The following is a 16,228-nucleotide window of genomic DNA, read 5'->3' as shown; positions in this document are numbered from 1 at the left end:
CATACGCTTCGACCTATATCATTTAAATTACAAACATGCATCATTATCGACATTTCATACTTTTGTATTCATAATAACACTATGTGCGTACCTGGATGTCATCGCCAGCACTGGTTCCACAACTCTCACCAGTACCTATATCAGGCTCCAAACACATCAATAACCCTAGTAGTTCATCCATCATCTCTATGGCTCTATCATTCCTAGCTTTAGATAGACTCGCATGGTGTACTACCTTCATTGCATTTTTAAGCAACATATTCTGTCTATATGATCTAGTTTCTCCATCCTTTCCTTTCAAATTCCTATCTGTTGGGGGCCTTCGGCTTCCGAAGGTCCTCAAAAACATGATTTGACAATGTTTTCCAAGTATGCGAGCAGGTATCTTCGGAATCAGGTTACGGGTATACAAGAGCATGGTCAAGACGAAGCTTGACTGGGATGGAAGGCGATCATGACGAAGGATAAGACGATCACGAAGCTATGTGCAGAAAAGCTTCGGCATGACATCAGAAAAGGGGAACTGACTTAAAGATGAAAAGCCAAATTAGACCTCGAAGAATTACTATAGAGTTATTGATAAATGTAAAGGGCATTAATGTAATTTTACACGGGCTGCGTCCCGTGCCTATAAATAGATGAACAGTTCACGCTGACTTGGCATTCGCTTTTTGCATCACGCCTGTACCTTTACTTTTCATCAATCCGAAGGTACATTTATAATTTGTTTCTATGGATTTGATAATAAAAAGAAGTTAATGAAAATATCTGTATTATTATTTGTATTTCTTATATGTATTCTTCTTCATCATCTATCGAACTTACGAAGGTCTTTTTCCTCGTAACCTTCGTCCAGAATTCATTATATCCTAAGGGATATAATGTTTATAAGGACGAAGGACTTTAACATTTAACACTTTTTATGTTGCCTTGTTCTTAACTCTTAGCATTTGAGAACAAGTCCCCAACATTGGCGCCCACCTCCGGTGAACTCACGTCCATTTCTTGAGTTTTGAACACCTTCGGCAAGCATCACCTTCGTCATGCCGCCGAAGAAAGCTTCAGCCACAGGGGCTGCCACTCTGCAGCCGCTGGATCCCAATCAGGATGTCCTTTCTCTTAGGGAGGCCCGAAGCCAGAAGAGGAAGACCACCAGTCCGACGCCTCCGGAGGATGATTTGGATCAGGAAATCCAAAACTTGGAAATGCTCCACCAATAGGTTCAACGAAAGAAGGAGAAGATGGCTCGTCTAGCTGATCTACAGAGGCAGATAGATGAAGCTTCGGAAGAAGTTCGTCATCTTGCTCAAGATGACCAGAACCGAAGGCCTCCGCGCAGAGAGCTTCATCAGGAGGGCTTCTACAACGAGGATGACTGGTATGAAGATTTCCATCATGGAAATTTTGCTTTTGATGATGCTTCTCCCCTGTCAACAGAACGCAGGCTACACCATGGCTCCAGTCTTACAAGCCCCCCAGCTCCCCATGCACGATGGTCATTCAAACCCGAAGCAATTCTTGATAAGCTATGAAGCAACCATATCTTCGTATGGTGGCAATACTGCAGTCATGGCAAAGTCCTTCGTCATGGCCGTCAAGAGTGTTGCACAAACCTGGTACTCTTCTCTTCGGCCAGGAACAATCACTTCATGGCAGAAGCTGAAAGACATGTTGATAACCAGCTTCCAAGGGTTTCAAACCAAGCCGGTCACTGCTCAAGCCTTATTCCAGTGCACCCAGGACCACGAAGAGTACCTTCAGGCGTATGTCCGAAGGTTCCTGCGTATGAGGGCACAGGAACCAACAGTGCCCAATGAAATTGTCATTGAGGCCATGATTAAGGGACTTCGGCCGAGACCTTTAGCTCAATATTTTGCCAGGAAGCCTCCCCAAACTTTGGAGAAGCTGCTCCAGAAGATGGACGAGTATATTCGAGCTGACAATGACTTTCACCAAAGAAGGGAGGAAGCATTCAGATTCTCTGAAATGACCAGGGGCTTCGGAGGAAGATTCCATCCGAGGCACGTCAGGTCAATTTACAATTCTACTCAAACTGATGATAGAGGGAGTCAACAGCAAAGACCACAATACTCCTCGCAAGCTTCAGGGCAGCAGCAAAGCTCTTTCCGGCCGCCAGCGCCAAGGGGCAGAGGCGCCAGGGGCTTCGGGGGAAGATTTGGGGATCAGCCAAGAAAAATTTACTGCCTATTCTGTGGTGAAGACAAGGGCCATACCACCAGGATGTGCCATGTTACCATCCAGAAGCAAAAGGAGATAGTACAACGAGCTCAGCAGCCAGAAGGGAGTCAGCACACTCACCTCCAGCGGGACTTCAGAGAGGAGTCCGAAGCTCGCACAGTCAATAGCACTGTGCCAGAGTCGAAGCACATTTACTGACAAATATCCTACCTCGATAGCAGCTTTTCGCATTTTCGCATTCAGTATTACTTTCTTTTTAGTAAGGAACAATTATGGGAAGTTTAAGTGTCTTTTATCGTTTTTTCAATCTCTTGTAACAGTTTCGCTTTTTATCATAATGAAAATATATCTTCTCCATAGGCTTGAGTTGCCGAAGCATAAGAATTTATGGTGGCATGGAGGACCTTCGAATTATCAAAAATTTGTTCTAAGGAACGCAGTGCAACTTCTTCGAAGTAGTAAAAAGTCGTTTCTAAGGGAGCGCAGTGTAAGTTTTCTGCTCAAAAGTCGTTCCGAAGGGAATGCAGAGCTTACAGCGAAAAATAAACGCTGATTCCGCTGAAAGTAAAAGGCGAAGAAGCTCCTAAGGGAGGCTTACAACGAAAAATAAACGCTGATTCCGCTGAAGTAAAAGGCGAAGAAGCTCCTAAGGGAGGCTTACAGTGAAAAATAAATGTCAACCTTCGGCAAATATCATTTTGCACAACATTACATCATTACATCATTTGCATAGCATAACATCATACATCATAGTGCATCAACAACGCAAGAAGGGGGGTCTCGATATTGATATTCGAAGATTGTTTTGAAGAAATAGTGACAAGGCACAAAAAATAGCCGTTGAAAAGTGATACCATCGTCAAACTCTGGAATGGAAGGATCTATTGATTACTGATTTTACAAGGATTGATTATTGATTTTTACGAAGCATGAAAAGAAGGGAAGGTGTTTTTTCGCCGAAGGCTCAAAAATGGTATGTATATGATGTTTCATGCATCATCAAAAATAGAATTATAAACAGCTAATATGTTATATCCAAAGTTACACAATGTTACACATGATTCTCAATAAGCATTATAATCTAAATGTTTTTACAGCAGCATTTAATCTTCCTTTAAGACTACTTCTGCAGCTTCGTTTAGAAGCTGATCAACAACTCTATCCATGATGGCTTCGGCCATTTGTCTAATTTCGTCATCCCCCTTCGTGTGGGGGCTTGGAGATAGCTCAGCAGGTTCTGAGGGAAGAGAAGATACAGATATATTACTATTACAAACCATGAACAAGTTCGAAATCAAAAAGTTACAACGAAGATCCAGTTATCACTAATTAATACCTATTTGCCCTTCGGGCTCTGCGCTTTTCTCAGCAGCCTCTGCTACCTTTCTAGCATCATGGATGCCTTTTTCGCTTTTTTGAATAATTTCTTGGGCCATTTCTCGGCCGCCATTGTCCCAGATGTCGGTGAAAAATTTTCCACCGACCAGGCTTGCTTCGGCCGAGGGGTCTTTTATATCTTCGGAAGACAAGGCAGTTTCGGATTGTGCTAAAGATTTCACATGCTCACAGCCTTTTCTTTCCAAAACAGTAGCAATCCCCCTGGCGCCCGAAAAAGCACATATGTCTCCGCGGCTATTCAAGATTTCCTCGAAAGCCTCAGCTTCGTGACTGATCCATTCAATCAGGCCTTCTGGATTACCCCTTGTGAAATTTTCTTCGCTAGAGAATGCGCCAACGCTGGCGAAGCTGGATTTTATTTTCTTAGCACATTCTATGGATTTGTCATAGCACCTTTTCTTGGATGCACGAAGCTCTTCAACATTTATTTCCAAATGATTTGCCCATTGATCACTAAGTTCTCGTTTTGTCTCTTCAAGTATGTGTTCTTCTTTAGCTCTGGCTAGCTGTTTCCGAAGATCCTCAATTTCGCGTTTTTGGGCTTCAGCTTGAGCCTTAGAGGTAGCTTCGTCTTCCTTTATTTTATCCACCAATGTAAGCAGAATTTTATCTTTTTCCAAAGCTTCGTTCCTCAGCTTAATAACCTCTGTTCGTAGGTTGTTGAAAGCAATATTATAGCTCTCGTCTTCGGCATTCTTTTGCGCTCTCAAAGCGTTGCTCAGTATTAAACCCTATATGAAAAAGAATTAGTATAAGAATAAAAGAATGATTCAAAAATTATAAATTTCTAAATATACAATTCTCATACCTTCAGACTATTATATGCAAGGCTATCCGCAAGATCGTCCTTCGTCATAGCGCAGAGTCCAGCTTCAAGCTTCGGAAACCCCATACTTCTAGCCATCTCCCGGCAGACAGATAATTCTTTGTTGTCTAGGAGGCAGTATAAGAAGTCATCTTCGTCTGTGCCATTGAATACTAAGGCCCCTTTCGGATACTTCAGTTCTCGGGCATAGTGATTAGCTTCAAAAATCTCTTCTTCAGATAATTTCTTCCCCGAAGCATGTCGTACAATATAATCAAGTACTTTGGAAGATGCTTCGGGGGCAGCAGTGCCAGTTTCTTCAGCCAAAATTTGTTCTGCTATTTCTGTTTTTTCGGCTTCCAAGAATTTCACCTTGGCGGGCTCTGAAGGCCCGATTTTAATTTCAGACTGTTGCTTTGAAGCTTCGGCCACAAAGGCTTCAGTGTGTACTTCGGAAGTTTTAACAATTTTCTTTGGAGGTGTGCTTGAAGATTTGATTGTCTCTAAAACATCTAGCACATTAACCATCCTTTTTCTTTTAGGGGTCACTGCTGGACCCTTATGGCTTTTTGTCGTCTCAGTTTTTGCCGAAGGACTCAAGACTTCTAATGTCTTTATTTCTTCAGCTCTCGGTTCTTCTATTTTTTCAGTCGCTAGCACTTCGGCCAGCACTTCAATATTTGGCAGGGGAGTTGGCTCTTTAGCTTCGGTGGCCGAAGAGGTCTCACCGGCAAATTCAGGCACTGTGGTCGGTTCAATATAACGTGGCCGGTGTGTGAGAACCTTTACCCTTTTCCTCTTCGGCGCCGGCTCACTAGGAGCGGCTGAAGCAGTTTCCTTCGTAGAAGATGTATTCTTTCTTTTTTAACCCCGCGCTGGATAGCGGTAGTCGGGGTAGACAAACCCAATTGCATCAAATACTCGGTTGAGCCTCTTCCTCTTTCGGCCTCCGAAGGCCGCCGATAATGCAGTATCTTCGGCCTTTGAGTATACACCAAGCAATTCATCACTGATGGCCTCAATACTTTTCAACCAGTCATCATCTGGCTCAACGAATTTATCTCCGTATTTAAATGTGTATTTCAGCCTGACTAGTCCACCTTCGTCAGTTTCTTTAATGGTCTCCTTCGACATTTCCCATTTTTCCACAAGTGGCCATACTCTGAAGGCAATGTGTTCTTGGACCAAATCCCTTGTCCTAATAAAAGAGCAAACAACACCGAAGGCTCTCTGGCATTCTTCGGCTGCTTCATTCATTTCCACCTTCGGCCTCCGTAGGCCGAAGTGTTGCCAGATGGGACGCATAATGATACTCTTAATATCTTCTCGTGATTTCAAGTCATTCTTCACGTAAAACCATTCCGTCATCCAGTCGTCGGGTCACCTCTTTCGAAAGGTTGGCACGGGGCAGCTTGACCCAGACCGGGAGCCGAAGCTGTAGCAGCCAAAATTGTTGTGATACTGTTCTTTACCCCAGGGTTTTGTCTCGTACAATAACTCATGTATGTTGCAGAAACTTTTCGCATTAGGTTCCAAACCTTGGCTTCTCACGGCCCACACAAAGATGCTCATCCTTATGATTGCTTTGGGGGTAAGTTGGTGAAGGTAAATTTCAAATATCTTCAGTATTTCCACAACAAAGCTGCTTAAGGGAAATCGTAGTCCAGCTTTCAAGAAGCTTCGGAATACCACGACTTCATTTTCCTCAGGAGTCGGACAAGTCTTCTCTCCTTCGTCAGCCCTCACAACGGACAAGTCCCGAAAATATCTGCCCCTCATATTGACAAGATGATTTTCTTTAATACTTGATTTACCAAAAACTGCATGGCTTGGTCGCCAAGGTTGATCTTCGGAGTCTTCACCACCACTATCCACATCATAACTGTCACTGTCACCAGTATCTTTAGATAAACCCTCCAAAATCTCTTTAGTAATCTTCTCTGTATTAGTCTTTGACATTGATTGAAGAAAGCCCAGATGCATCTCCTCAAAAAGACTCGGCTTCGAATCACCAACAACTTTTTTATCATCAGACATCCTTGCAAACGCTGAGAAGGTGCTCTCGAAACCGAAGCTTAAAATCTAAAAAGCCAAGCAAGTGTTGTTGCGCGCAGGCTAAAAGTTGGGTGAGTAAAAGCAGACGGCAAGAGAGCGTGCCAAATAAACTCGTGATGAGCTCTTATTTATACACCTAGTGCGTTGAAAACTGGAGGGTCCCGCTTGTCAAAGACTGTTGCTATTCTAGCAAAGAGAAGGTGTTTTTTCGGACCTTCGGCTCAAGGCCTTCGTCCATGTCGCAATATGAATTTATCATTCCAGCAAATTAATATTGCGAGGGGCTACTGTTGGGGTCCTTCGGCTTCCGAAGGTCCTCAAAAACATGATTTGACAATGTTTTCCAAGTATGCGAGTAGGTATCTTCGGAATCAGGTTACGGGTATACAAGAGCATGGTCAAGACAAAGCTTGACTGGGATGGAAGGCGATCATGACGAAGGATAAGACGATCACGAAGCTATGTGCAGAAAAGCTTCGGCATGACAGTAGAAAAGGGGAACCGACTTAAAGATGAAAAGCCAAATTAGACCTCGAAGAATTACTATAGAGTTATTGATAAATGTAAAGGGCATTAATGTAATTTTACACGGGCTGCGTCCCGTGCCTATAAATAGATGAACAGTACTCCCATACTGTTCACGCTGACTTGGCATTCGCTTTTTGCATCACGCCTGTACCTTTACTTTTCATCAATCCGAAGGTACATTTATAATTTGTTTCTATGGATTTGATAATAAAAAGAAGTTAATGAAAATATCTGTATTATTATTTGTATTTCTTATATGTATTCTTCTTCATCATCTATCGAACTTACGAAGGTCTTTTTCCTCGTAACCTTCGTCCAGAATTTATTATATCCTAAGGGATATAATGTTTATAAGGACGAAGGACTTTAACATTTAACACTTTTTATGTTGCCTTGTTCTTAACTCTTAGCATTTGAGAACAAGTCCCCAACACTATCGTCTCTTGAAAAAGCCACATCTTGTCGCGCGGAGTATGTGTATCGTTGCAAAATGTACTCACTCGGGATCCTTTCAATTTGGAGACGCATGAATGCACGTACAAGATGAACACAAAATAGGCCTATAATTGATTAACCATACAATAAGTCATATATTAGTCGCAAACCTTGTTATATAATACTAATTTATCATTTCATATAGGAATATTCGTTTAATATAACACACGTGTATGCTCCCAATGCTTGCACTCACATGAATATTTCCCGGCATCCACATCAGCCCTTATTTTGAATTGGTGTTGTCCCCAAACAATCGTTTACATCACCCTCTGTATCACGGTCTATTCGGTATGTAGTTGCATATTTTACGGTCTCCTGGAACCTTGTCATTACAGCTCTAGTGTATGCCCTCGCAACTCTTATTTCAAACATAAACAATGTAGTTGTATCCTTTTGACCCTGCAAATTACACAATACTGTACTAATCCCCGTTTTTTAAATAGCATAAAACATATGTTTTTCATTTTTGTCACTTACCATGCACCCTAGTGCCTCTTTGGCCTCTTTCATCTTCCTACTATGCAGGAGCTTCATCATTTTCTTTGCAAATTGATGAAGCGGTGTGTTTGCATCCACGTGGGCACTCTTGACCAGCTTGTTCATGGTCTCGCTACGTTGTGTAGAGACCATAAGACCACAATAGTCTCCTTTGAAAAATGCAGGTACCCAATCTTTACGTATTTCATACAATCTGACAAGGGTGTTGTTTTCGTGTAGCTGGAAATCATTTAGCATCATTTGCCAGGAAGCCTCGAACTCCATTTCATTCAATGGATGATGTATTATAGATTGGAACCTTATTTTAAAATCCATTTCCTCAAATCTTGCATACAATTCATTCAAGTGGGGCATATACCTGTTTTGCACATGCCACAAACACAATCGATGTATTGTGTTTGGGAATACTCTGCCTAGTGCGATTGGCCACAGGGTCTTGATCTGAAATCAAAACATTTACATAACATTGTGCAAGTCATTATGATATTATATAGTACGTGCTTAATCAATACGAGCCATTTATTACAACATACCTGTCAACATTACTCGTGGTCCGTCACATCCCATGCATGTTTTGAACGTATTGAAGACCCACTCGAATGTATCAACTGTCTCGTCTCCTAGTAAAGCAAACACAAATATTGTGCATTGTAGGTGGTGGTTCGAGCCAACAAACATTCCAAATGGCTTATCATACATATTAGTCTTATGTGTAGTATCAAAGGTAACTGCATCACCAAAATCAATGTACTCGGCTTGCTGGATAAAATGGGACCAAAATATGCTTAAAATCTTCCCTTCTTTGTCCAGTTGAAAGTCAGGAAAAAATTGTGGATTATCTTTCTTGCATAATGAAAAAAAAAGATAATAGCTTCGACACATCATTTGCATATCTTTCCTTTTACCATGCTTTCTTCCTGTAAAAACATAATGATTATGCACTACATATTTTTAACACATGTCGATTGTTTCGGTAATATATAATAACCATTATTGTCAATGAATAATACACTTACAGGTTACTCATGTCCTGCACGGTTATTGGAACGTTTTTCGGGCCACCATGCATTTCTGAAACAAAATCCATAATGCAATGTTGTGGAATCCTGCTTTCTTGCATCGCACTAAGGAACTCCATATAATCACGATCATGAGTTTTGTTGTATTGCAATTGCCCTTTTTCTGTATCTTTCTTCAAGAATTCATGATTATGCTCATAGTTTACCAGATCAATTCGAACGGAAATAACATTCTCTTTAGCATCATCGTAGATTTTTTAAATTCCATCTCAGCCTTGCACTGTGTTCGTTTCGAACATGTGTTACGCATCTTTGGATTTCCAGCTCCCCTTTCAGCATTCTTTCCTTCCATTGAACAATTCAACCATTTACAATTCTTTCGCTCCCTATATTTCTTCAACGGAAATCCAACCTCATATGCATATTGACTATAAAAATTATACGCCTCGCCCACGTTACTAAATGTCATACCGACTTTAGGTATCAACCTTATATCAATATTGTCCGGCTGTGCACAGAAATTTAACATTTACGAATCAATGACGACCAAATTTAACGTAATATTGCTACAGCATTAAAAAAGTATGTACGTAACTGATATTATCATATTAGAGAGAACTTACATGGCTTTGAAGAATGTGAGGTGTGTCCTATTCATGCGCCCTAATATGTCTCATGGGGATGTGTTTATCTGCTCCTACCACGTCTGCCGATCTTGTGTTGTCTTCAATATGTCTAGGTGCCCTCAACGCCGCTGGGGGAGTAACAGATACACCGTCTGTGTATCTGGTGATCGCAGACGGTACATGTTCGATGTCCATGCCAGTAGACGTACCTGTTGATCGATGCACAGACGGTATGTCCGGTGTTGTCCCTTCCACCGCCGTTAACCGATGCCAAAACACGTGCGGTGTTGTCCCTTCTGCCACCGTTAACCGCCGCCAAGAACACACGGATACGATCGTGGATCTACTGCGGCTGTACAGGAAAGGCTAATACAAAGCTACGCCAAAGTCTGTAAAGAAATTTTGATTTCCTTGTACTAATGCTACTCAAACTGTAACCTGGAGTAGAATCCGGTAACTGCCCATTTATTTTCGCGATTGTACAGCACGTCTTTCCTTATCACAAACCGAATCAAGATTTACATATTGCATGGTTTATGCTGTCAAGTTACATGTCTTTATGCAGTCGTAAATGCTGTACACAGTGTCATATTCGTTCCACGTGATTCGGGCGTCAAAAAATTCCTTTATGCATGGTTTATGCACCTTAATCCATATATATATGCATTCGTATATTGCCTTACGCATATCGTTCTGGATTCTTGGCTTTCGAATGTATGGCTGACGCAAGCACGCGGGTGCTGGGCGATCGTGTCCTGGCTGGAGCTTCTCCTACTAATGAAAGATCAAGACTTCCATTACCATATATATATAGTTTAGGTATTAGGAGCCCTGGGCTCTCTCTAACTAGAGAAAGCCCTGACCCTCACCCGACCAGCCCACAAGATGTTTCAGATGCACCGTCTGATCCATTCAATATAACGCCAACAGACTTTTATGCTTTGTTGTACACAAGTTTACGCTTATTTTGTCATACTGTCTGAAACCGCCTCCTGTACTATCATATAAAACCGACCGCGACGACTGCTTTGCCCGAGAGGACTAGGGTTTGAGCGGCGGCGGCTGCCGAGCCCCATTCCCCGATCTGAAGCACCTCAAACCACCGCTTTGCCCAGATCCAGATCCACCCAGCTACTGCGGCGAGCCCGTGGGGACGGTGGTGGCGGAGGACCCGAGTGCACGGTGATGCTCAACTACGACCAGGTCTTCATCAGGGACTCTGTGCCCTCCGCGCTCGCCTTCTTCCTCATGCGCGGCGAGACCGAGATCGTCCGCAACTTCCTCCTTCACACCCTCCAACTTCAGGTGACCTGATCCCGATCCTGCTTACTAGTTTCTCGTCTGGACCATTCCTTGCTACTTTTCGGAAACCATTTGTGATGCTGCCGTGAAAAGACCCGACCTCAAATCTGTGTGCGCCCATATCTTTGGAACAGCAACAGCCATAGTCGCCTGGGGGCTCAGGTGTGGCCGTCGTCGCGGGGCCCGACCCTAGCCGCGGACGCTCTACCGCCAGCCGCGGGTCCGGCCATCTACGACACTATTATCTTTTGATTTTGATGCAGTCTGGCAATGAACAGTATATGTTTATGCAGTACCAAACTCTTTTTTTGTGTATTCAATGATTAACTGGCAACGTATAGTTAATTGTTATATTTTCATACCAATTCATTATACAATCATAACTAGTTGACAATTGGTTCATGTCATAACAGCGCAGCTATTAAGTACTGCTTCATCTCTTGCTTTTTTACTGCCTCTTGTTTTGTCTCATCCGATCCCTTCCTTGCAACATGCTAGCCCAAGGTTCGTGCTCTAACATAATTATATCTCTGTGTGTGCGTTTGTATGCGAGATGATTTATTAGGTATATCAAGTCCATAGTTAACTTTTAATTAAAAGGTACACCAAAACATGCATTTCTTGTGGACAAAAATCACCATAATCTTTTATTCATGCAACAAGAACATTATGATATTTGGTAATAATATTTATGTAAAACACCACTATGCAGTGTCTCCTCACTTTTTTGTCTATTTCTATTTGTACAAGGCAATCTTAAAGTTGAAACAGATCCATCACATATTATACTGCAATGTTAAAATAAAGGTAGTAGTTTTAAAAGCAGCATCCAATTGGAAAACAGAATTAGAAAACATATTGTGCTCATATGTGGACACAACTCAAATTCTAGTATAAGATTGTTAAGTGGAACTCTGCTATAGTTATGATATACATTTCTGGAACCGAGATGCTTATATGTATAAGGCTTTGGTTTGTTGCATATTTGACACTCATTAACTTAAATTCTAGCCCTGTACAAGATGTTGATTATTCCTACAGAACTGGAGGTGCAACTAATGTCATTAACTAATGTCTTTATGCTTTATACATGCTTACACAGACCTGTTTTGACAAGAGCCGAGCAGCGATGCTTCCATTTTGGACCACGACCTAGGTAAAGGCTAATGGTTCCAAATGTCTGAAGTACCGAAGACAGGGCTAACTCGTTTTTTGTCATGTCAACAAAATCGTGTATGATTGCAACAATATTGGCAAAATATCATTGTACTTTATATTTTGATATATTGTGAACAAAACAAGTTCCCTATGAGACCATCCTGATTTATGCATTTTCAAACTAAATTTTACGACACTTCTTGTTGTGTTTTATGCTTCCATTAAAAAACAGTCTTACTGCGTTTTATGCCAAATTTATGACACTTTTTGATGTGTTTTACAGCAATCTCTTGCGAAGTGAGATTGTGCGCGTGTTTTACACTAAATTTCATACTCATTTACGCTGTTTTTGCTCACATTTTACGCTAAAACCATTCGAGCCAGAACCCGCGCACGATCGGCTGCACGCGATTTTCACGCCGTAATTTTGGGCCCGTTTTCTGTTACAAAACAGATATAGGATTTACGCTAAATTTCATACTCATTTACGTTGTTTTAGCTCACGTTTTACGCTGGAATCTGCCTGAGCCAGAACCCGCGCACGATCGGTTGCACGTGATTTTCACGCCGTAATTTTGGGCTTTGTTTGTTGTTATAAAACAGATATATGATTTATGCTAAATTTCGTACTCATTTACGCTGTTTTAGCTCAGGTTTTATGCTGGAATGCGCCCGAGCCAGAACCCTCGCACGATCGGCTGCACGCGATTTTCACGCCGTAATTTTGGGCCCGTTTGCTGTTACAAAACAGATATAGGATTTACGCTAAATTTTGTACACATTTACGCTATTTTAGCTCACGGTTTACGCTAGAATCCGCCCGAGCCAGAACCAGAACCACATACTGCATGATTTATGCTATCAAGTACATGTCATTATGCAGTCATAAACGCTGTCCACAGTGTCATATTCGTTCCATGTGATTCGGGCGTCAAAAGATTCCTTTATGCATGGTTTACACATTTTTATCCATATATATATGCATTCGTATATTGCCTTACGCATCCATGGCTGTCGACTACATGGCTGACGCAAGCACGCGGGGTGCTAGGTCGATCACGTCCTGGCTGGGGCTTCCATTAGTAGGGGAAGCCCAGGGCTTCCATTACCTCTTCCCTATATATATATATACTACTCTATAAGACACTAACGAGGGCGTCCACCACCAGCTTCACCGTGGCTCCGCTCCCGTGATTCGCGTGCCCCCGCCTGCTCTCGCACCCGTCATCGCGATGCCCGCCCATGCGCCTGCTCCGTCCCCGTGACGCACGCCGCGGTGCCTCCGCCCGCTCGTGATGCCCCAGCATCGCTGGACGTGGGCGTGTGCATCCCGTGCTATCACCTGCCCCCATCCGTGCGTGATGCTCGCGACCCGCGGTGAAATCCTGGAGCCGAACCTCGGCGTCGGTGGCGGAGGAGGACGGGCCTGCGAAGGACAGCATGGTCGAGCCAGGGTCCGTCGCCGCCGCGCCCCACGACGGAGACCCGGAAGCCGCTGCCCAGTCCATGCCGCCGCTGGCCAAGAAGGAAAGGAGCACCTCCGCCCTCCAAGCCCCAGATCTGGCCGTCGAGCGCGGGCTCCGGTGCCCCCGCGCGCCCAGCCTCCTCCTCCGAAGAGGAGGCGGCGCCCGTCGGCGGCAACCCCAGCTCATCGTCCGAGGCCTCGAGTAGGAAGCCCAGCTCTGGCTGCTGCCCCGGTGCCGGCGCCGGCGCCTCCACGGCCTCGTCAAAGCTGGCTATCTCCTCCTACAGGCTCCGCATGACCGACGCTAGGTCGCCGACCGCGACCGTGTCGGTGTCGTCCTCCAGCATGTCGAGCAGGTCCTGCGGCTGCAGCCTCTTGGCATCGGCCTGCGGCGAGCCCTCCTCTCCTCAGCCTCCGACGGCGAGGTCGGCCGCCTCCCGCGCCCGCTTGTGAGAAGAGTTCTCCATGGAACGAACTCAGAGGAAAGGGGGATGACTTGATTTTTTTTCTCTCTCTCTCTTTCCTTGCTCCTCCCTCTCGCTGCGTTCGCGTACGCCGAGCAAGGCAAGGCACGAGCCAGCCAGGCGAGCGAGACGAGGCGATAACGCGAGGGCAGAGACGGAAGAGTACAAAAAGTGAGGTGTTCTGCGAACGATGTTTCTCACAGGGGGTTTGCCGCAAAAATTGCTCGTGCGCGCCGCTGCCCAGTCCATGCCGCTGTCGGCCAAGAAGGAAAGGAGCGCCTCCGCCCTGCTCCCAAACAAGAAACCTTCAAGACGGCGGGGACAAGTTCAGGAAAAAATTCCTCTGCAAGAAACAAACAACTAGCCAAGAGAGGAGCATCCACGCAAGAAGGCCCGCAGGATGTGCAATAAAAGCCACCACAAGAGAAGATATACGCATGGCGCGAAGGACAAGGTGGATATTCAAGTGCAAGCAAAACAGAAGGGGGTCATGAGGCAGACTTCACGCAGGAGGAGCTCGGCACATACGATCGGAGAAAGACGCCTCGACAGCAGCACTGTGGAGAGCGGCGGGTGTGGAGGTGGGGAGCGAGCGAACAGTGCGGGCGCGTGCTCGCGTCTGTGCAGCTCGGAAAACCGATCAGTCGCGGCATCCTGTGCTGGGGGTATATATCGGCAGAAAGGGCAGTCTACAGCAGGGTGGAAAGAGACAGTGAGAGTGATTGACGTCGTGTGCAGTTTTTTTTGTTTTTTGTTCTTTATTTTGTTTTGACCTGTACACTGTTCATGGATTCCTAGATTTTTTTTAAGCGGATATGGCTTTAGGTTTTGCATGCCTGTCCCTGTAAAACTCTTCGTTAAGCCCTTCAAAGAGAATTTTTTACATGAGCATTACCTTGTAGACTTGTAGTTGTAGAGAGTGAGGTAAATGATCCAAAGGTGAAGTCTTTACTACTCTATAAGAGAGCAAAGTAGGCGTCCATAATATAACATACATTTGTACATAAATTATCATGATATTATTGGTGTGATTGGTTGCCCGAATGGGCATGGCCAGACCCGGCGGCGCGTGCGTTGACCACGCTTGAAACCGTGATTGGTTACCTATACGTCATCGGCGTAGTCTGCATGCGCGGACGCAACCTAGGCACGAAATCACCCGTAAGCCTGCATGGACGGAGACGCAAGCGTGCAGCCTTCTCTACCGGACCAGACCGAGGCGAGCCGAGCGCCCTCTAACCCACAAACCAATCACGCGGAATATGTTTCCGTTGCAACGCACGGGCATTCACCTAGCATATATATATACATATTAAGAGCCCTGGGCTTCCAATAATAGAGGAAGCCCAGGCTAGTCAACATGGGCATTTTGGTTGAACCACACCGAGTCAACAGTCCTAGTCACGGCGCCGTTACCCCCGTCAGCCAGCCACCTCTCCCACGTTTCCTGTTTCTAAAACCGTAGTCGCGCATTCAACGGAGACAAACCAGCGCCCATTTGAAGAAAACCCCAGCCGCACAGATTTTCCTTTCGTCGGAGGCGACTCCCCATGCGATTTCCGCGCCTCCAAACCAGCGCAGCGCCAATCCACCGCCGCTCCAATCCAGCGCCCTTCCATTCCACCTTACATCCTTCAATCTCCCAGCATTGGAGCCCGATTCAAGAAGTTCCAGGTAATCCAACATTGAAATACCCCGAGTTTGCCGTCGATTTCTTGAAGCCTATCGGTCGATTGAAGTGGATTTGATTGTAACCCTTATTCTCCAGCTAAATGTGTGATTTGTATCCGCTTAGACATCACTGTAATCGGGTCATTGCATCGCGCATTGCATCTCCTTTTTGTTTACAGGGTCCCCGATATTAGGGCATGTGTATTTATTCTATATTCCCACTATCGCCCGACATTCATAGATTTAGACAAAGGCTGTGGATTAGGTATTTACTGATGAGTTAGCAGAGAGTACTCTTATACAACCCAAGTAACACATATATTCTTTTTGTATGTAATATATATGCATATCTTCAGTATTGTTTATGCACATTCACCTGAGTCATTTGTTTACACATTTGTTTTATTATATATGCATATAGTCAGTACTCTTTATGCACATTTACTTTAATGATTTTTTTTCACATCTATTTTATTATCAAATATGCTTATTTGTATTTGATATATATGCATATCCTCAGTTCTGTTTATCCACATTCACTT

At 44.2% G+C, this 16,228-nt stretch overlaps 1 pseudogene; it reads right to left on the bottom strand.

The window, feature by feature from the left end:
* Positions 1-13,424: 13,424 nt before the first annotated feature.
* Positions 13,425-14,065, bottom strand: LOC103637196 (uncharacterized; annotated as a pseudogene).
* Between the last annotated feature and the right edge of the window lie 2,163 nt (positions 14,066-16,228).

The sequence above is a fragment of the Zea mays genome, chromosome 8 (genome assembly GCF_902167145.1).
Source record: "Zea mays cultivar B73 chromosome 8, Zm-B73-REFERENCE-NAM-5.0, whole genome shotgun sequence".
NCBI classification, from domain to species: Eukaryota; Viridiplantae; Streptophyta; class Magnoliopsida; order Poales; family Poaceae; genus Zea; species Zea mays.
The sequence above is the reverse complement of the archived record's forward strand: the minus strand, read 5'-3'. Positions and strand labels throughout refer to the sequence as shown.